We start from the raw sequence: 21846 nt of genomic DNA, 5'->3' as shown, positions 1-21846 counted from the left end.
TTTCACATTGACCTCTTATTTTTTCATTCAATTGGATTTGCTTTACTGTGTCCTGGTTTCTCATAAGGTCACTAGCTTCCATTTATTCAATCCTAATTCTTAGGCAGTTATTTTCATCTGATAGTTTTTTAATCTCCTTTTCCATTTGGCTTTTCAAACTGTTGACTTTTTTCTCATGACTCTCCTGCATCACTCTCATTTCCCTTTCCATTCTTTCCTCCTTTTCTCTACATCTTTTTATTTCTCCTACTTTCTCTTCAAAGTCCCTTTTGAGAGCTTCCATGGCCTGAGACCAGTTCATATTTTTCTTGGAAGCTTTGGATGTTGGAGCTTTGACTCTGTTATTATCTTCTTCTTCTTCTAATGTTGTATTGTGGTCTACCTTACCCCCAAAGAAGTTTTTGATGGTCTTCTGCTTTCTCTGCCTACTCATCCTGGCTGACTATTTCTTGGCTTTTAACTCCTTCTTAAAGTTCAGTGCTGCTTCCAGGACACACTGTTGAAGCTACAGCATGTCCCAGGGGATGATTGGGCTTCTTCTCAGCCTGCCTGGCCTTGCTTTCATTTGATTTTAAACTCTCTATTGGGGGTGGGGGTGGGGGTGTGGGGGGGGGCTGCTTCTTGGCTCCACTCCTGTTCTCAGCTTCAGAGGGTCCCAGGTGTTTTGGGTTGAGGGGGGGGCAGGTTTTAATCTCACCTGGCCTGTTCTCAGGTCTGGAGATAACCTCAGGCCTACTTACTAAGGAACCAACCAGCAAAGCTTTCTGTGGTGTGGTTCTCAGCTTCAGATGAGACTGTTCCCCTGCTCCCCTCCCTGACCTGGGCCTCCCACCACTCAGGATTTCTTCCTGTTTTCCTGCTGGGGTGGGACAGTCGAATCCTTACCCTCAGTCTACTGTTACCCCTGCTCTTACCCCCCTGGGCCAGCCTTTTAGTCTGACCGCATGCTCAGTTTCAGAAGACACTGGTGTTGCAGCTGATTCAGAGGCATTGGGGCAAATTCCTCTAGTGGGTGTCTGGTGTGTAGGCCTGATTGTGGGGTTAGGCTTTATTTGTGGCCCAGCACGGCCCCCTGAAATCTATCTATAGCTGGAGAAAACTCTCAGCCCATATTTTTGTGTGTTTTTCTGCCCCAAGTGGTCTTTTATTGCTATTTTTGGGGTGATTGTATCAGGAGCACTGTGGGTTTAATGTCTTTCCTCCACCATCTTGGCTCCACCCCCTGCCATTTTGATTTTAATCAAACATCAAAAATACATGTAAGACACCAAGAAATTTGTTTGATAAAATAGCTGTATATCAATATTATTCTCTGTAAAAACATTCTCAACTAATACTAATTGTCAATTAATCACACCAACTATGTATTAAATACCAAGATAAATCCTGAGAATTATTCATATTTTATAAATGAGGAAACTAAAACTCAGAGGAGGTAAAATACCTTGTTCTTGTTCATGCAACTTATAAGTGGTAGAAATAATCTTCAAAATAAGGTCATCTGACTCCCAGGCCAGAGCTTCTTCTATCATACTGTGGGCTACCATCCTGCCAGCATGAAAGGGAACATTCTTTTTCTTCTAATAATCAATAGTAAAACCTGTTTTGAAGAATATACTGTGTAAATGACCCTGCTTATGTTTCTAGAAACTTTCTAGAAACCAAATATATCTTTCTAGAAACTAAATATATCAACACATTTGTAAGGAAAAAAAAGTTCAAATATGGTTCTGGTGATAGACTGTTTGTCTTATGGTTATGACCCTAGCTAAGATTGAATAGGCCAATCACCAGACTGATAAATTTTTTCAGTGACATAAACTCTCAAAGGTTGCTATTGCAATGAAAGGTTGCAGTATGGATTAGTGGATGGAGGACCTATATTTTCAAAATCATGGCTCTTTGAAAAATTCTTACCTATAGATGGGAAAATGAGACTTGGGGAAATTGACACTTGCTCAGCATTAGTGTCAGAGTCAGGACTTGAATCCAGATCTTTTGAATCCAAGACCAGAGAAGAAGATGTACTGCTAGTTCTGCTAGCTCAATTCTGGTTCTTGTTCCATAATTTTAACATATATAATAATTAGAGCCAATATCCAAGTATAAATTTAAGCATCTTTAATTGGAAACATACTTTAAGAAGAAAGGTGAACTGCTAACCAGGTCAGCATCCTTTGGTCTTTGGGCCACTTGAACAATAGCTAAACTCAATTATAGAATGCTTTAAAGCTAGTGTTTGCTAATGAGGTTCACAGTGCATTAAGATTCGTTAATGTAAATGAAAATGCTGGGACCAACAAACTGAGACCTTAATTTCTCAAAATTAGTGCCCCAGTTATTTCTAATTCTACTGCTAGAATGTTTATTATCTTCTCCTTTCCCTGTGGTGAAATAGCCAGCGGGTTTGAAAGAAGTATTGTGGGACTATGGTTACGGGAGAAAAATGAGTCTCTCCTTAAAGTAACCCTTTCTTCTCATTCTATACTTTCTTCCCTTTGTGCTAAATGCTTTGAAAATGTGCAGAATGCAAAACAGTAAGTTCAAGTGAATTAAAATCAACAAATGTTTAGGCCCTGTGCTAAGTACCAATACTGGAGATATAAAGGCAAAGATAAAGCCAAATTTGTCCTCAAAAAGCTTATTTTGTACTTGTAGGATACAACATGGGTGGATAAATGTAAATGCAAAATATATGCAGAGCAAGACAAATTATTCCTTTGTGTTTCAAATTGACACAGGCATTGCACAAACATGTCTAATTCAATTTTTTTAAAGTTACTACTAAGTACAATGTACTATAGCAGGTGCTAGAGATACAAAGATGAGAGGAAAGCCAGTCCAGGAAGTTACCTCCTATTGGAGGCATACAAACATGTGCATAGATAAATTGAGGGAGTTGAGGAAACTAATTGACCACAATTAGAAAAGATTCTGAGTAGGAGGCAGTGCTGAGGATGAACTTTGAAAGAAGCAAGGGAAAGCAAAAGTTGGAAGTGAAAAGGGAGACTATTCAAGGCTTGGGACACAACCAGTGAAAATGTTCAGAGTTGAGAGATGAAGTGTATGGTCAAGGAATAGCAAAGAAACCAGTATTATTAGATTCCATAGTATATGTAGGCAGTGAGGCATAAGAAAACTGGGATGGTAGGAAGGGGTCAGATTATAAAAGACTTTAAAAGCTAAACTATATTTTATATTTAATACAGAAGTTAATAGAGTCGCTGGGGTTTATGGAACAGATGGGTGGTATGGTCAGTCCTAGACTTTAGGAAAAGCAATTTGACAGCTAAGTGAAGAATAGATCTCAGTGGGGAGAGGCGAGTTAGGGTGAACAACCAGTAGGCTATTGCAGAAGCTTAGATGCATCATCATGAGATGATGAGGGCTTGCACAAGGCTGATGCCAATGTCAGAGGAAAGAGATATTGTTAAGTTATAATGAGATTTGACCATTGAATAGATAGAAGAGAATGGGGATGAGAGAGAGTGAAGAACTGAGCATGGCATTTAGGTTGCAAGTCTAGGTAACTGGGACTACAGTAGTATCCTTGACAATGAGATAAGTTAGGTAAAGAAGAAGGTTTGTAAAGAAAGATATTGAATTTAGTTTTAGACATGCTGAGTTTAAAATGTCCAGGAAACATTCAGTTTGATATGTCTGAAAGGCAGTTGTAGATGAAAACTGGAGGTCAAGAGAGAAATTAAGACTGAACAAGCAGGTTTGAGAATTATCTGCACAGATGTGATGATGAAAACCATGAAAACTGATGAGATTAGCAAGTGAAATAATAGAAAGAGAGAAGAGGACCCAGAACAGAGCCTCTGTTTTAAAATGAATAGAATTATAAAGGAAATCAATTTGGATGAAATACAACTATCAGAATATTAAAAAGAACAACATATGTTTCACTTTACCATTCACAGAATACACTCAGGTCCTAATAAAATCTTTTTATTAGATAACAATGTAAATAAAGTCATCATATAACATTTAAAAAACAACAACAGCAAAAAGTTCACGGGTTCCACATTAATAACTCCTTTTTTAAGGAGTTATTTCTTTAAACTTTAATAATAATTCCTTTAAAAAGATTGTTTATTTAAACTAAAGCAAACAGACTTGGGGAAAATAGAATATCTAGATAAAGATGGTAAAGTCTATTCCTGTTTTTTGAGAGGACACCAGGGAATTGAAGCTTTTTTCCTCTTCTGAGACCACATGATAACAAATCTATAGCTAGGGCCAGAATCTCCCATCTTATATCAAGTAACAGGTGCTCCCTAAGCACCATTGGCTTGTGGTCTAATAGTTTAGTGTTGGTGACTGTTTGCAGGCCAGTATATATTTATTTTCCCACAGCCACAAAGTTGCACATGGCAATAACAATTCATATTTACATTGTACTTAAAGGGTAACAAAATATATTGCATTCACAATAGCCCTATGAGGTGTGGAAATTTATTTTGATTTGGGTCCCCTACCTTTGGGCTGAGATTAGAAAGCCTTAGGCCCTCAGGGTCTCTTCTGTGTGGGAGGGGCTGGTGCCCCTCCCTCTCTGCTTCAGTTGAGCCAAAAAGCCCTGTGGACTGTACAAGACACCAGGTCAGATAGCTGGGGGGGTTGGAGCCCCAGCTCCCTCCACCCTGAGAGAATCTACCCCAGAGATCCCAGGCTCATCCAGGCTGGGCTCTGGTGTAGCCCCTGCTGAGGTCCCTGGGTGCATAGCAGGGGGCACGGGTCCCTGGAGCCCTAGGTGTGGTAAGCACAGGAGGCTCGAGTACCCCCCCCCAGCTGCAGCCTGAGGGCGGCTGGTGGATTAGCTTGGTGTGTGTGGGGGGCGCAAAAAGCCCCGAAATTTGAGTGGAGAGAAGTAAGATATATAAACTGGAGATTAGAGGGATGGAGAAGGGGGGCTGACAAGATTAGAGGGGTGGCAAAGGCAGCAGAGGGCAGACTGGCAGAGCAGACAGACAGACAGACAGAACAGGAGGCAGTGGAGAGCACAGAAGCGGTCAGCACAAGGTACAGGTTGGAGAAAGGGAAGATTAAGAGAACAGAAGGACACTGGAGCACTAAGAGAACGGAAGGAGAGGTCTGTGAGAGAGAAACACAGGGGTTCAGTGGTGGCAGTATGGAGAGGAAAGTTAGACGCAGGGGGATAGCCAAAGTGAAAGGGGTTCGGAGTTAGTGAAAGGAGTTGAGCAGTGAAAGTGGAACATACCTTGAGGCAAGAGGTGACAACAGCCCTTATTGTATTAAAAAAGTTCCAGGTGCAGCAGGTGGAAAGAGACGCACTGGAAATGTACATTTTATTTCCCTGTATTCCTAATTTTAAATAGTATCTCATAAATAAACTCTGCTTTGACTATTTAGTTAAGAGGCTTCTTAATATTTTGCTTATCAGTTTGGGAGCAGTGTGGAGGACTTTATAAATGGCCCACATTAAATTAATAGAATAAGATAGCCAGTCAGTCAAAAGTCCCCAGATTAGTCCTCCAGTCAGATTAGTCCCCCCAAATTAGCCCTAGTCAGCTAAAATATCTCCACATTTGAATGGCGACCGCGGCAGGACTTACAGCCCAATTATAATTTTTCTAAACTTATAATTTTTCATAAGTCCAATTATATAATTTTCCAGATTAGATTAAATAGCTAATAATTAATTTTTTTACAGAGGTAAGTAATATAAGTACTATTTTCTCCATTTTACAGAGGAGTAAACTAAGCCTCAGAGTTACCCAAAGTCACATCACACAGAAAGCATCCAGAGGAGATCAATCAGATTAGTAGATGGTCGTTTAATCATGTTATGTAAAAATAGATTGAAGGAAGTGGGGCTATTAAAAGGGGGAAAAAACTTGGAGAACATCATTCATCAAAGGTTTGGGAAAAAAAGATTTGCACCTTTTCTCATTGACCATAGAATGTAAAATGAGCAACAATAGTTGGAAGTGTCAAGGAAGCTAATTAAGTCTAGCTTTAATAATCAGAGCATTTAAAATAGAATGGTCTACCTCAGAATATTATAGACTTTATTGGAGACCTTGGAGAAGAAGTTGGATCATCACTTTGGGAATATGTTATGGAGAGTACTTTCTTTCAAGTACTGTGCAAATTAAACTAGATGGTCACTGAGGACCCTTCTGTCTGAAATTCTGTAAGGATAGTATTGTCTTTAATCCAAGTCTTGTTGATTAACTTCAAATCTAGGATTCTCTCCATTTGACTACACCATACAGTATAAAAATGGTACCTTTTACTGTTGAATAGGTCCCCAGTTCAGTACATAGAAACCCTTTTGACTCAGAGAATGTACCAGAAAAATCATCAACTAAAGTTTTTCTTCAAAGCATCAACATGGTGTGAAGCTGACTTTAGGTTCCTGAATGCTGTGCCAATAGAATGTAAGCTCTACAAATATAGCAACTTTATTTGTGGTAGCTAAGGATTGGAAATCAAAGGAATGCCCATCATTTGGGGAATGACTAAACAAATTGTGGTATATAGTGGTGATGAAAGAGATGTATTGTGAAGTGAGCAGAACCAAGAGAACATTGTATGCAGAGACAGCAGTATTGTTCAATGAAGAACTGTGAATGACTTGACTATTCTCAACAATACAATGATCCAAGACAATATCAAAGGACTATCCACATCCAAAGAAAGAATTGATATTGATGGAACAAATTGAAGCATGCTATTTTTCACATTCTTGTGATTCTTTTATGATTAAGTTTGCTTGTACAAAGTGACAAGTAAGGTGATGTTTTACATGATCATACACGTATGGCCCATATCAGATTGTTTGCCACCTTGGGGAGAGAGGTGGGGAGGGATTCCATAGTATATGTAGGCAGTGAGGCATAAGAAAACTGGGATGGTAGGAAGGGGTCAGATTATAAAAGACTTTAAAAGCTAAACAATATTTTATATTTAATACAGAAGTTAATACTGTTCTACTGTATTATGGAAATGTTTGTTTCATTTAAGTTCAGAATAAAATAAATACGTAAAATAAAGAATGTAAGCTCTGACAGTTACTACTGAATCTCAAAGGCATGGACTAATGGCATGGTAACTGACTGTCCTCCAAGAACCAGTCTTCTCCAGTGCACTTGAAGAGGACACTTGAAAACCTTCCTTGAAGAGGCTCATCACCAGCAGGCAGGTCACAAAGAATTTTTCAGTCCTAGTTACTCATGCAGGAGTTGTTTGTGATCTTTGTTGGTGTAGGAAAGTATACCAATAAGTAATGTTGTGCCCCACATTTTTCTGGAAGCTGATCTCAAAGCCTTCCTAAAACTTCTTTAGCTTTGATCCTGGCTGAGCTCTGAAAGGAGAAGTTAAAGAGGTAGGAGAAACAAATTTTCGAATCACTGGAGGATATTATCCAAAATACTTTTGAGAAAGACATTGATTTATTTTAAAGGGTTATGCTGGCATCTATCCTTTCTGTGACTTCAGTTGATATAGTCAAATCCATAACCAATAGAATTGTTGCCAAATCATCTGCTAAGTATTGAGGGACTAATATGTATTGTATGTAATATTCCTTTTTATGACAATCACTACAAAGTCTTTGCGTGTTTTATTCAATAGGAGAGTGAATATTTGCATGAAACAACTTCAAGCTGCTAATCTAGAGTGCAATTGTGCATGCTCAAATTTAAAGAGTTTTGAATAAAAGAGATAAATACAGCAAGTAGTAAATATCTTTTAAAGAGGAGAATAAGTCCTGTTTCTCACACATCCCAACATGCCTATTTAAAAAAAATGGAGGGGGAATCTGTACTATAGTACAGAAGGAAAGATTTGTAAGGATTGAATTTGCAAAAAGCTGGTCAGTGCTGTTTCAAATACCACAGTATCCTCTTCAATGTGCCCTTGTATTATCTGCCAAATTTCACTTTACCATGAGACTTTTGTACAAACAAAATTGGTATCACTAAATACATATGTGCATTTTTTCCGTATTTCTTTTTAGACATTTTTAGACATATTTCTTTAAAGACATTGATACTATGCAAACTTCACTTCCCAATATATCTGTCCTAGTCACATGGGGGGCAATTTCTTGTAACAAAGAAATAAAAAAAACACACCAAAAAAACCAGCAGTTCAGCAAACATTATCACCTGTAAACTGATCCCAACTCTATGCAGAGTTCCACACTCATAGCCCACCACTTCTACAAAAGAGAGGAGGTTATTCTTATAACATTTTTAGTGGCCAAAATTGGTCATTATATCATGCAACGTGGCCATTTCACTTAGTTTTCATTTTTATTTGGTTGGTCTTTCCAGTTGTTCATCTTTAATTTCATAAGAGGACTAATGATATTACAAGGGTTATATCTTGACTTATAAATGAATTAAAATTAAGTGAGGCAGAAATACACAAAGTGGTCAGCTCCACTGTCTTTTTCAGAGTCACAAAGGTCCAGTGATAAAACAAAAGTCCAGATGACCCGGGATGGCTTGGGATAGTCTTTGTGCATATTGTTTAATGGGCTTGTTTCAAGGATACATTATTTGATGAGATGTTCAAATTTTTCTTCATTCCATCCCTCCCTTAAAACAAAAGGCACATTTATAGATTTGATGTGAACTGGAACAACCGCTGGATGTAAATGAATTGACACTTCCTTGTAAACTATCAAGGCCTAAGACAATACCATGAAAAATCTGGTGAAAGCTTTCAATAACTGGGTTTTTCAAATGATGATTGCCTTACATAATAATTGGAACCCACTACTTCTGAGACGCCTCTTGAGATGCTTGGCTGGAAACTTCTTTGTAAGAAAGTCATAATGTGTATTCATAGTACATGATTGCATCCAGCCATGTCAATAGGGAGATCATTATAATATCAAGACTACAAAGTGCCCTCAATAAGTTTTTAAAGGGCCTTATAAGGAAATATAGAAGGTATCATTGCCAATTATTGATCCAGTACAAATAGATTCCATTCCCATCTTGCTTTTATAACCATTGATGAACATAGTTGTAAATGCTACACTATTTTCATATATATTCTCTTGGCTCTTTGAATGTAATGCAATTCCAGGGTTTTATCATCCTCTAAATATTACAAATACGACTGTAACAAGTGTGTGAACCACTATGATATGGGGTTTCCTTTTGGTGAATTTCAAGTGGTTTAATAACTTAATATATATTTTTCTTTTTTTGTGCGTGGGGGGCAGTGAGGGTTAAGTGACTTGCCCAAGGTCACACAGCTAGTAAGTGTTAAATGTCTGAGGCCAGATTTGAACTCATTCATTGCGCCACCTAGCTGCCTTTATATATTATTCTTAATATAATATACTATATCATGAATCTGAAAGCAGAGCTCTAGCATAATTTTCTTTTAAAAATTCTAATATATTTTTGTTTATTTCATTTAAAATTGCCCAATTAGATTAATATTTAACATTTGAACTTGCCATTTTCCAGCTGTGTGACCCTGGGCAAGTCATTTAACCCTCATTGCCCTGCCAAAAAACAAAATCAAACAAACAACCCCCCAAAATTAACATTTGTTCATTAACATTTAAATTTCATTTTTTTAAATTTAAGTTCCAATTTTTCTCCCTTTCCTGTCCCCCCATTGAGAAGGCAAGCACTATGATATTAAGATACATGTGAAGTTATGCAAAACATATTTCTATATTATCCATGTTGTAAAATAAAGCACTCTCACACACAAACAAGAAAAACAAAGAAAATGTAAATATGTGTGTGTATATATGTATGTATGTACATATGTATGTATGTATGTATGTGTGTATATATATATATATATATATATATATATATATATATATATATATATTTCAGTTTTCTCTCAGAGTTCGCCAGTCTCTCTGTGTAGGTAGATAGCATTTTTGTCACAGCTTCTTTGTAATTATCTCCTATCATTGTCCTTATCAGAGTAGGTAAGTTTAACAGTTGATCATTCTTGCTATCTTATTTATATAATGTTTTACTGGTTCTGCTGACTTCACTCTGCATCAATTTATATGTCTTCCTAGGTTTGTCTGAAACTGGCCTACTTTGTCATTTCTTATAGCACAATAATATAGTATTTTGCCACAATCATATACTACCTTTTGATCAGCCCTTCCCCAATTGATGGGCATCCCCTCGATTCCCAGTTCTTTGCCACTACAAAAATAATTGCTATAAATATTTTCTACAAACAGATCTATTGCCTCCATTTGAAAAATCTCTTTGGTAGCAGTGGTACTCCCAGGTCACAGGGTATGCAGTTTATATAATTAATCTATAAATTATATAATTAATTTATTCCACTGATACACTACTCTATTTCTTATATGGTGCCAGATTTTAAAAACATACTACTTTATAATATAATTTGAAATCTGGTACCTCTAGGCCAGTTTCTTTTATTTTTTTTCATTAATTCCCTTGATCGTCAAGAACTTTTGCCCTTCAAGCTTATGATTTTTTCTAGCTATATAAAATAATTATTTTGAAGTTTGATTGGTATGGCACTGAATAAGCAAATTAACTTAGGTTGAATTGTCATTTTTATTATATTGGTTCAGCCTACACTTGAGCAATTAGTATTTCTCCAGTTATTTATATCTGTCTTGATTTGTGTGAAAAGTTTTTTTATAATTATGCTCATATAGCTCCTCGGTTTATCTTGGCAGGTAGACACCCAAGTATTTTTATTATGTGCAGTTATTTTAAATGCAATTTCTCTTTTCATCTCTTCTTGCTAGGCTTTGTTGGTAGTTTATAGAAATGCTAATGATTTTTGTGCAATTATTTTGTATTATGGAACTTTGCTAACAGTGTTAATTGTTTCAACTACATTTTTAGTTGAATATCTAGAGTTCTCCAAGTATATCACCATATCATCTGCAAAGAGTGATAGGTTTGTTTCCTCATTTCCTATTTTTAAATCCCCCAATCTTTTTTTCTTGTCTTATTGCTTTTAGTGACATTTCTTTTTCTTTTTTCTTTTTTCAGGTTTCAGACAGGTTTCTCTAATTTTATTTTCTTTCTTTCTTTCTTTCTTTCTTTCTTTCTTTCTTTCTTTCTTTCTTTCTTTCTTTCTTTCTTTCTTTCTTTCTTTCTTTCTTTCTTTCTTTCTTTCTTTCTTTCTTTCTTTCTTTCTTTCTTTGTGGGGCAATGGGGGCTAAGTGACTTGCCCAGGGCCCACACAGCTAGTGTCAAGTGTCTGAGGCCAGATTTGACCTCAGGTACTCCTGAATCCAGGGCCAGTGCTTTATCCACTGCACCACCTAGCTGCCCCCCAATCTTATTTTTTTTTGGTGGGGCAATTGGGGTTAAGTGACTTGCCCAGGGTCACACAGCTAGTAAGTGTTAAGTGCCTGAGGCCGAATTTGAACTCAGGTACTCCTGAATCCAGGGCTGGTGCTTTATCCACTGAGCCACCTACCTGCCCTATCTTATTTTCTTAAATTTTGAGTTCCCCTTTTCCCACCATGAGGCAGTAAGCAATCATATATAGGTTATGTATGTACAATTATGTAAAGCATTTCCTTATTAGTCATTTTATATGAGAAGACAAAAAAAATTAGAGAAAGTGAAAAATATCATAATTCAGTGTGTATTGAATCTATATCAGTTCTTTCTCTGGAGGTGGAAAATATACTTCATCATTAGTCCTTTAGGATTGTCTTGGTTCATTATGTTGCTGAGAATAGCTAAGTTATTCACAGTTCTTCATCAAACAATATGACTGTTTTGTTAACAATGTTCTCCTGGTTCTGTTCACTTCACTTTACATCAGTTCATGTAAGTCTTTCCAGTTTTTTTCTGAAATCAGTCTGCTTGTCATTTCTTATAGCACAATAATATTTCATTAAAATCACATACCATGGCTTTTTTAGCCATACCCCAATCGATAAGCATCCCTTTGATTTCCAGTTCTTAGCCACAACAAAATAAGGTGCTGTAAATATTTTTGTACAAATAGTTCCTTTTCCTTTTTTTGGATGTATATGGTATTGCTTAATCAAAGGGTATATGAAATTTTATAGCCCTTTAGGCATAGTTACAAATTGCTTTCCAGAATGGTTGGATCAGTTCACAACTCTACCAACAGTGAATTAGTTTCCCAGTTTTCCCACATCCCCTCCAAAATCCAACATTCAACATTTTCTTTTTTGTCATATTAGCCTTTCAGATAGATGTGAGGTGGTTCCTCAGACTTGTTTAATTTGCATTTCTTTGATCAATTGTGTTTTACAGCTTTGTTTCCAAATGACTATAGATGGCTTGGATGTCTTTGTCTGATAACTGCCTGTTCATATCCTTTAACCACTTATGAATTGAATACTGACTTGTAATTTTATAAATTTTCCTCAGTTCTCTATATATTTGGGAAATATATCAGAGATATTTGTTTCAAAAATTCTTTCCCAGTTTTTTGCTTTCTTTACACTTTTGGTTGCATTGGTTTTGTTTGTGCAAAAGTTTTTAAATTTTATATAATCAAAATTATCTATTTTACACTTTAATTTAATTTAAACATTATGCTTTCTATATCTTATTTGCTACTAAATTATTTCCTTATTCATAAATATGACAGATAAATTATTCCATGCTCTCTTAATTTGCTTATGGTATCATCCTTTATATGTAAATGATGCACCCATTTTGACTTTATTTTAGTATACATTGTGAGATGTTGATCTATACCCTATTTCTACCATACTGTTTTCTAGCTTTGCCAGCAGTGTTTGTCAAATAATGAGGTATTTTTTTTTCTAAAAGCTTGGTCATTTACTGTGTGTGTGTGTGTTTAATTTTTTTGCGGGGCAATGGGGGTTAAGTGACTTGCCCAGGGTCACACAGCCAGCAAGTGTCAAGTGTCTGAGGCTGGATCTGAACTCAGAAACTCCCAAATCCAGGGCCAGTGCTCCATCTACTGTGCCATCTAGCTGCCCCCGCTCATTTACTATGTATCATTTACTATAGGGTAATTTGTACCTATTCTATTCCACCGATCCACTTCTCTCTTTCTTAGCCAGTACCAGATTGTTTTGATAATTACCACTTTATAATAGTTTGATATCTGGTATGGTTATACCATACCACTTTCTTTCACATTTTTGTATTGATCCTGTTGATATCCTTGTGCTTTTGTTCTTCCAGATGAATTTTGTTATTAATTTTCTAGATCTATAAAACAATTTTTGATAGTTTGATTGGTATGTAAGGGCTAAAATTCTAGCTAGTCTGTCTAAAATATTTAATGAGTGGTCGCCAATAAATTATAAGCTTTAGCAAGAGTTAGACTTTTAAGCATTTATTAAGGAGAATAAGAATTTGGTAAAGAGAGAGAAAGGCCTAGATTCCTATCTATTAAAGGGAGAGCACATTTCTAGCTCCACTCTCCACCAGAGTCCAAAGGAAAGAGTGCGAGACTGAGCGCCAGTCTCTTCCTTCCTCCTCCCACTCGCCCGCGTCACTTCCTCATGCCAAAGAAAAGACTCCTGGTCTTGCCCTCAAAGACCTTCCCTTCATGGGCGGAACTCTTCTACAGTAAGTCTCCAGCAGGTGGCATCATTCCAATCGTTACAGGTATGGCACTGAATAATTAGAATAATTTATGTAGTATTGTTATTTCTATTACATTGGCTCAACCTACCCACAAGCAATTAATATTTTTAGTTGTTTAGGTCTGATTTTATTTGTATGAGAAGTGTTTTATAATTGTGTTTATTTAGTTCCTAGATTTCTCTTGGCAGGTAGACTCCCAAGTATTTTGTATTGTCTACAGTTATTTGTTTTGTTTTGATTTTGTTTTTGTTTTGGCAGGGAAATGAGGATTAAGTGACTTGCCCAGGGTCACATAGCTAGTGAGTGTCAAGTGTCTGTGTCCAGATTTGAACTCAGGTCCTCCTGAATCCAGCCGGTGCTCTATCCACTGTGTCGCCTAGCTGCCCCCCTACAGTTATTATTATTTTTTTTTAGTGAGGCAATTGGGGTTAAGTGACATGCCCAGGGTCACACAGCTAGTGAGTGTTAAGTGTCTGAGACTGGATTTGAACCCAGGTACTCCTGACTCCAGGGCTGGTGATCTATCCACTGTGCCACCTAGCTGCCCCCCTACAGTTATTTTTTTAATAAACATTTTAAAGTTTTGAGCTCCCATGCCCCAAAGGTTATAAAACTATGAATACCATTTGACCTAGAAATACCACTAGTAGGTCTATTTCCCAAAGAGATCATAAAAAATGGAAAAGGACCCATATGTACAAAAAAAATTATAGCTGATCTTTTTGTAGTGGCAAATAATTGGAAATTGAGAGGATGCCCATCAATTGGGGAATGGCTGAACAAGTTGTGGTGTATTAATATAATGGAATACTGTTGTGCTATAAGAAATGAGGAACAGGCAGATTTCAGAAAAAAAAAAACCTGGAAAGACTTATATGAACTTATTCTGAGTGAATTGAGCAGAACCAAGAAAACATTGTACTAATAACAGCAACATTTTATGATGATAAACTGTGATAGAATTAACTCTTCTCAGCAATACGATGATGAAAAACAATTCTAAAAGACTCATGATGGAAAATGTTCTTCACATCCAGAAAAAGAACTATGGAGTCTGAATGCAGATTGAAGCATACTATTTTAACTTTTGATGTTATTGTTGTTTCTTGTTTCTTGTGATTTTTCCCTTTTGTTCTGATTCTCACAACATGACTAATGTGGATATTTGTTTAATGTGATTGTACATATATACAATAACATATCTAATTACTTGCCATCTTGGGAAGGAGGAAGGAAGGAGAAAATTTGGAACTCAAAATTTTACAAAATGAATTTTGAAAACTATCTTTACATGTAATTAAAAAACTATTATTAAGAAATAAAATTTTGAATTCCAAATCCTATCCCTCCTTCTTTCCCTCCCTCCCCTCCCCATTCCCTGAGGTATTTAGCAATCAGATATATGTTATACATGTGTAATTATGAAAACATTACCATATTAGTCATTTTGTATAAGAAAACACAAATAAAAGAACAAAATGAAACAATGAGAATAAAAAATAGCATGCTTCAGTCTGTGTTTATTCAAAATCAGTAATTTCTTTGGAGATGGATAGTGCGCTTCATCATGAGTCCTTTGGGATTATTTTGGATCATTGTATTGCTGAGAATAGTTGTCATTCACAGTTTTTCAACAAACAATATTGCTGTCACTGTGCCCAGCATTCTCCTGGTTCTGCTCACTTCACTATACCTCAGTTCATATAAGTCTTTCCAGGCCTTCTGAAGTCATCTTGCTCATCATTTCTTACAACACAATAATATTCCATCACAATTATAACTTTCTCTTTTTTTCTTTCTTTCTTTCTTTCCTTCTTTCTTTCTTTCTTTCTTTCTTTCCTTCTTTCTTTCTTTCTTTCTTTTTTCTTTTTTCTTTCTTTCTTTCTTTCTTTCTTTCTTTCTTTCTTTCTTTCTTTCTTTCTTTCTTTCTTTCTTTCTTTCTTTCTTTCTTCCTTTCTTTCTTTCTTCCTTTCTTTCTTCCTTCCTTTCTTTCTTCCTTTCTTTCTTTCTTCCTTTCTTTCTTTCTTCCTTTCTTTCTTTCTTCCTTTCTTTCTTTCTTCCTTTCTTTCTTTCTTCCTTTCTTTCTTTCTTCCTTTCTTTTTCTTTCTCTTTTTTTTTGGGGGGTGAGGCATTTGGGGTTAAGCAACTTGCCCTGGGTCACACAGGCAATGTGTCAAGTGTCTGAGGCCAGATTTGAACTCAGGTCCTCCTAAATTCAGGGTCAGTGCTTTATCCACTGTACCACCTAGCTGCTCCAATTATAACTCCAATTATAACAGCTTGTTTAGTCATTCCCCAACTGATGGGCATTCCTTTGATTTCTAATTTTTAGCCACCACTAAAAGAGCTGCTATAAATATTTTTGTACAAAAAGGTCTTTTTCTCTTTTTAGGGAATATCTTTGGAATATAAAACTAACAGTGGTATTGCTAGATCATAGGGTATGTACAGTTTTATAGCCCTTTGGGCACAGTTCCAAATTGCTCTCCAGAATGGTTGGATGCCTTCACAACTCCACGAATAGTGGATTAGCATACTAGTTTTCCTACATCCTCTCCAACATCTAACATTTACCTCTTTTTGTTATATTAGCTATTCTGATAGTTATGAGGTGGTAACATAGAGTCATTTTAATTTGCATTTCTCAGCTCAATAATGATTTAGAGGTTTTTTTTTTTTATGTGACTATAGGAAGCTTTGATTTCTTTGTCTGAAAACTGCCTGTTCCTATCCTTTGACCATTTATCAATTGGGGAATGATTTTTATTTTTATAAATTTGCCTCAGTTCTCTATATATTTAAGAAATGAGGCCTTTATACTTGTTTACAAAATCTATAATTTTTTAAAAATGGAATTTCACTTTCTATCTCTTCCTACTAGACTTTGTTGGTAATATATAGAAATGCTAATGATTTATGTGGATTTATTTTGCATCCTACAACTTTGCTAAAGTTGTTAATAATTTCAAGTAATTTTTAGTTGTTTCTCTAGATTTTTCTAAGTATAATATATCATCTACAAAGAGTGATAGTTTTGTTTCCTCATTGCCTATTCTAATTCCTTTAATTTCTTTTTCTTCTCTTATTGCTATAGCTAACATTTCTAGTATAATTTTAAAAAGTAAAGGTGATAATAGAAATAATTTCTTCACCCCTGATTATGCTGGGAAGGCTTTTAACTTATCTCCATAATGCTTGCTGATGGTTTTAGATAAATATTAGTTATCATTTTCTGGTAAGCTTCATTTATACCTATGCTCTCTGGTGTTTTTAATAGGAACGGGTGCTATATTTTGTCAAAAGCTTTTTTCTCTATCTATTGAGATAATCATATGATTTGTGGGTTTTGTTATTGATACAGTCAATTGTAGTGATAGTTTTCCTAATGTTGAATGAGCCATGAATTCCTGGTATAAATCCCACCTAATTGTAGTATATAATCTTTGTGATCTATTACTGTAATCTCTTTGCTAGTATTTTATTTAAAATGTTTGCATTGATATTCATTATGAAAAGTGGTCTATAGTTTTCTTTCTCCCTGGATTTGGTTTTAAAACCACATTTGTACCATAAAAGGGATTTGGTGGAACTCTTTTATCAATTTTTTTCAAATAGTTTATGTATTATTGGGATTAATTATTCCTCAATTTTTGGTAGAATTCAATTGTAAATCTATTGGGTCCTGGGGATGTTTTTCTTAAGGAGCTCATTTATATCTTGTTCAATTTCTTTTTCATATATGTGTGTGTGTGTGTGTGTGTGTGTGTGTGTGTGTGTATATATGTAATATTCATCCATTTTATTTAGATTGTCAGGTTTACTGGCATATAATTGGGAACAACTTTTAATAATTGCTTTAATTTCATCTTCATTAGTGGTAAATTTCAATTTTTATCCTAGTAATTTGGTTTTCTTTATTTAAAAAAAAATCAAATTAACCAATGTTTAATCTATTTTATGGTTTTTCCATGAAACCACCTCCTAGTTTTAATTATTAATAGGCAAACACTCTTGGCCTACATTCTGAGGATAGTCATTAGAAATGGTTTTTGCTTCTGAACTCTCACTGGCTAAGTCCCTATTTCAGGCTATCAAAAAATTCAAATTTCATAAGACTTGCTATTAAGTTGGGCATGGAAAAGTCATAGAATAGCACAATTTTCCTGAATATATTCCTCCAATGATATGGGAAAGTCATTAGCTGGAAAAATAATAAAGAAATCCAAAGACAAATATCAGTAAACACCTTCATCCATCTCAGAACTGAACAAAATGAAAAGCCAGAAGCCTTGAATACTGGAATAGATTTCCCACCAGGAAAACAAGCATGAGGTCAGGTGAATAGGTTAAAATCCTATAGCAATGTCTAGACAATGAAGGGTATAATTTGGATGGAAGGTTGAAACAATGCCCAGATAGATAAAGGAGATCTGGGTGATAGGAAAGAAATACTGTAGTAAATCCTGGGCCAGGAAAGCCTAGGGAGGGTAAAAACCTATGGTATCTCATTTCAGGAAAGCTACATGGGAGAATAGATGTTCTTAACTGTACCATAGCTGGGTCCCTCTGACTGTAGAGCTCTGTCTGAGGATGTTGAACTTTGCCAGTGATTTGAGCACATACATATCAAGGGAGGTAGAAGCCAATGGCAATGGCAGGAGCACAGGAAATCAACTCAGTACTAACCAAGGTCCGACAACCACATCCAAAAATGTCAGAGGGACTGAAATCTGTCTCTGGCAAAAAAAAAAATACAATTCAAGAACTTAGGCTGGTGACTTGGGTAAATAGAAAAAGACACTAAACATTATGAAGAGATGCCCTAAAATGTAACTTAGAAAAGAGTAACTCCACAACAACTATAAAAACAGCCTCAGAGAAAAAGAAAAATAGGTTTGCATACAAGGACCAGGATAGTATTTGGGGGAAAATTAGTCAAGAATAAAAATAGAATTATAAATAAAATAAGAATTTGGGAGAAAAGTAAAAGAAGAAACAAATTTGAATAGAAGGTAGAATATCTTATAGAAGTAAATGATGCCCTGAATAATAGAATAGATCAAAGAAGACTCCTAATGACAAGAAACATTAGGAAAACATAACAATTTTTTTTTACTTTGAATAGAATTTTATTTTCTAAAATATATGTAAAAACAAATTTTAACATCAGTTGTTTAAAACTTTGTGTTCCAACTTCTCTTCCTCCCTCCATTCCCACCCCCTACCCACAAGAACTCATGCAATTCAAAATAAATTTTTAAAAAATTGACTTGATAAGAGATAAACCAATGACCAATATTATAAATGAAAAAAATATATAAGAGGAAATGAAGAGTAATTTTCAAAAAACAATTAGAATTTTTGGCTTAAATTATAGGCCAACAAAACTGATCATTTTAATAGAATAGAACTTTAAAACACATGAAATGTACAGGTCAAGAGAACAAAAAATAGAGAATTCTTAAAAATTTCAGGGAAAAACATTGAATAATCTATTAATAGACTGTTGGGGGGAGAGAGCAGGATCATATAGATTTACGAGTGAATTCTAGAATTCAAACAAAATTATTCAAATATTACATTAATTACTTGAAAATTTGAAAAAATAAAGGAATCCTAGTAAACTTATTCTCTAATACAAATATAGTCATGTACCTAAGCCATGGAGACAAAAAGAAAAAATAGACTAAAATCTAATACATTCACGCAAAATAATGAATAAGATATTAGCAAAGAGGCTACAGCATCATGACTGTAAGACTATATATATATATATATACATGATCACATGGTTAGAGTTATATTAGTAATACATGTTAAATATCAAGATAATTATAAACACAGTTAACCATATTAATGACAAAAATTAAAATCACATGATTATATAAATAGTGATATAAAGCATATTTTTTTCACAAATGCACACCCATTTCTATTAAAAACATCAAACAGCATAACAACAAATGGACTTTTCTTTAATATGACAAATAGCACCTATCTAAAATCGAGAGCCAGAATTATCTGTAATGGAGTTATGTACTAGTCATAGAACTAAAATAAGAGAAAGAAATACATGGAGTAAACATCAGCAAAGTAGAAAGAAAATGTTTACTTTTCAGATAGTATCATGTTGGACTTAGAGAACCCTATTTAATTGCATATTAATTAAATAATAAAGAGTAGATATCAGTATATAGAACAAACCACATGTGTCTATATAAATTTTCATATATATATACATATATGTTAAGTAAGAGCTATAAAAATTCTACTAAAATGATTATAAAATGTACAAAATATATTGGATTCCAACTAACAAGACCCAAACAGAAATTATTTGAATACAACTATGAACAATACAACCATTCAACACTCTTTCCAGAAATGAGCATATGCCTAAATAAATGCAGAGATGTTAATTGTTCATGGTTAGGTCATACCAGTTTAGTAAAAAATAAAATCCTACTAAAATTAATTTACTCACTCAGTACTATACTAAATTACCAAAGGATTATCCTTTTTTTTTTCTGGTGAGGCATTTGGGGTTAAGTGACTTGCCCAGGGTCACACAGCTAGTAAGTGTCAAGCATCTGAGGCTGGATTTGAACTCAGGTCCTCCTGAATCCAGGGCCAGTGCTCTATCCACTGTGCCACCTAGCTGCCCCTCAAAGGATTATTTTACTGAGCTAAAGAAAGTAATAACAAAATTCATCTGGCAGAACAAAAGATGTAGTTGAACAAAGAAAAAAAAAGTTGGGAAGGAAGTAGGGCTCATAGGACCAGTATTCAAATTGTACTACAATACAACAACATCAAAGCTCTTTGATACTAATAAAAAGTAAAACATATAATCAGTGGGATTAATATGGATATAAGATCCAGAATCAAGGAAACACAGTAGCATAGGGTTTTTTGTTTTTGTTTTTGTTTTTTTTGCAGGGCAATTGGGGGTTAAGTGACTTGACCAGGGTCACACAGCTAGTAAGTGTCAAGTGTAAGAGGCCGGATTTGAACTCAGGTACTCCTGAATCCAGGGCCGGTGCTTTTTCCACTGCGCCACCTAGCTGCCCCTCAGTAGCATAGTTCTTAATAAACTTGTTTTATATTTTAAGCACTTAGCTAGTTTTGGGGCACACAATAAGTGCTTACAAAATGCTTTTTCATTCATTCATTCATATATACATATATTCATTCAAATTAAGGCATATGAATGTAATGTAATCCCATTGTACAGTGAGAAATCATGAAAGGGAAAATTTCAGAGAAACTCAGGAAGTCATATATGAACTGATTCAGAGTTAAGTGAGAACAACTAGGAGTGAAGTTTTCACAATGACTCTAACAATGTAAAGAAAAACAATACTGAGAGGCTTAAGAACTCTTCTCCATAAAATGACTAATCATAACTCCAGAAGACTAATGATGAAGTATGCTATACAATTCCTGACAAATAGGTGATAAGCTACAGTTTCATAATAAGTATGCTCACTGTGTGGATTTGTTTTGTTCAACTCTGATGACTTATTGCAAGGTAAGATTTAGGTACTATGTGGGGTGTGGTAGTGATTCAAAAAAAGAAAGGAAGGAAGGAAGGAAGGAAGGAAGGAAGGAAGGAAGGAAGGAAGGAAGGAAGGAAGGAAGGAAGGAAGGAAGGAAGGAAGAAAAATAGAGTCAATGGAGCAATTAAGAGAAGGGAATGGAAAAGTACAAACATTTATTATCTTCTTTGTGCTAGACACTATGCTAAGTGCTTTGCAAATATCTCATTTCATCCTCACAACCCTGGGAAGTAGGTGTTTTTACAATTCCCCTTTTCCACAGATGAGGAAACTAAGGCAGATAAATATTAAATGACTTGGCCAGGGTCTAAGTCAGGATTTGAATTCAGGTGTTCCTGTCTTCAGGTCCGACATTCTTTTCACTAGGCCACTTAGCTGCACAGAAAAGACAAGGAAGCTCAGATGACAATATATAACAATGGGAGTTTTAGAACATAGTTGATGGCTTCAATATTTATGATAAAAAATATACAGTCCTTGTTTTCTGTATATGGAAACATCATGTTTCATGGCAGTTGTCAAATTCAGAATAAGAAAACAAAAATAAAATTCAGTTTAGTTAAATGCTTTTTGTTGACAGACTTTTGGAGGGATTTATCATGAATCTATGTACAAAAAAATACACCACAATATAGTAGATAAGAAATTTCCCAAGGGGCAGTGTCAAAAGAGTTTACACAGCTCTATAATACCAGAAGCAATGCCTTTACAATGCTGTTGAT

The sequence above is a fragment of the Dromiciops gliroides genome, chromosome 1, assembly GCF_019393635.1.
Source record: "Dromiciops gliroides isolate mDroGli1 chromosome 1, mDroGli1.pri, whole genome shotgun sequence".
NCBI classification, from domain to species: Eukaryota; Metazoa; Chordata; class Mammalia; order Microbiotheria; family Microbiotheriidae; genus Dromiciops; species Dromiciops gliroides.
Note: the sequence above shows the minus strand (reverse complement) of the source record.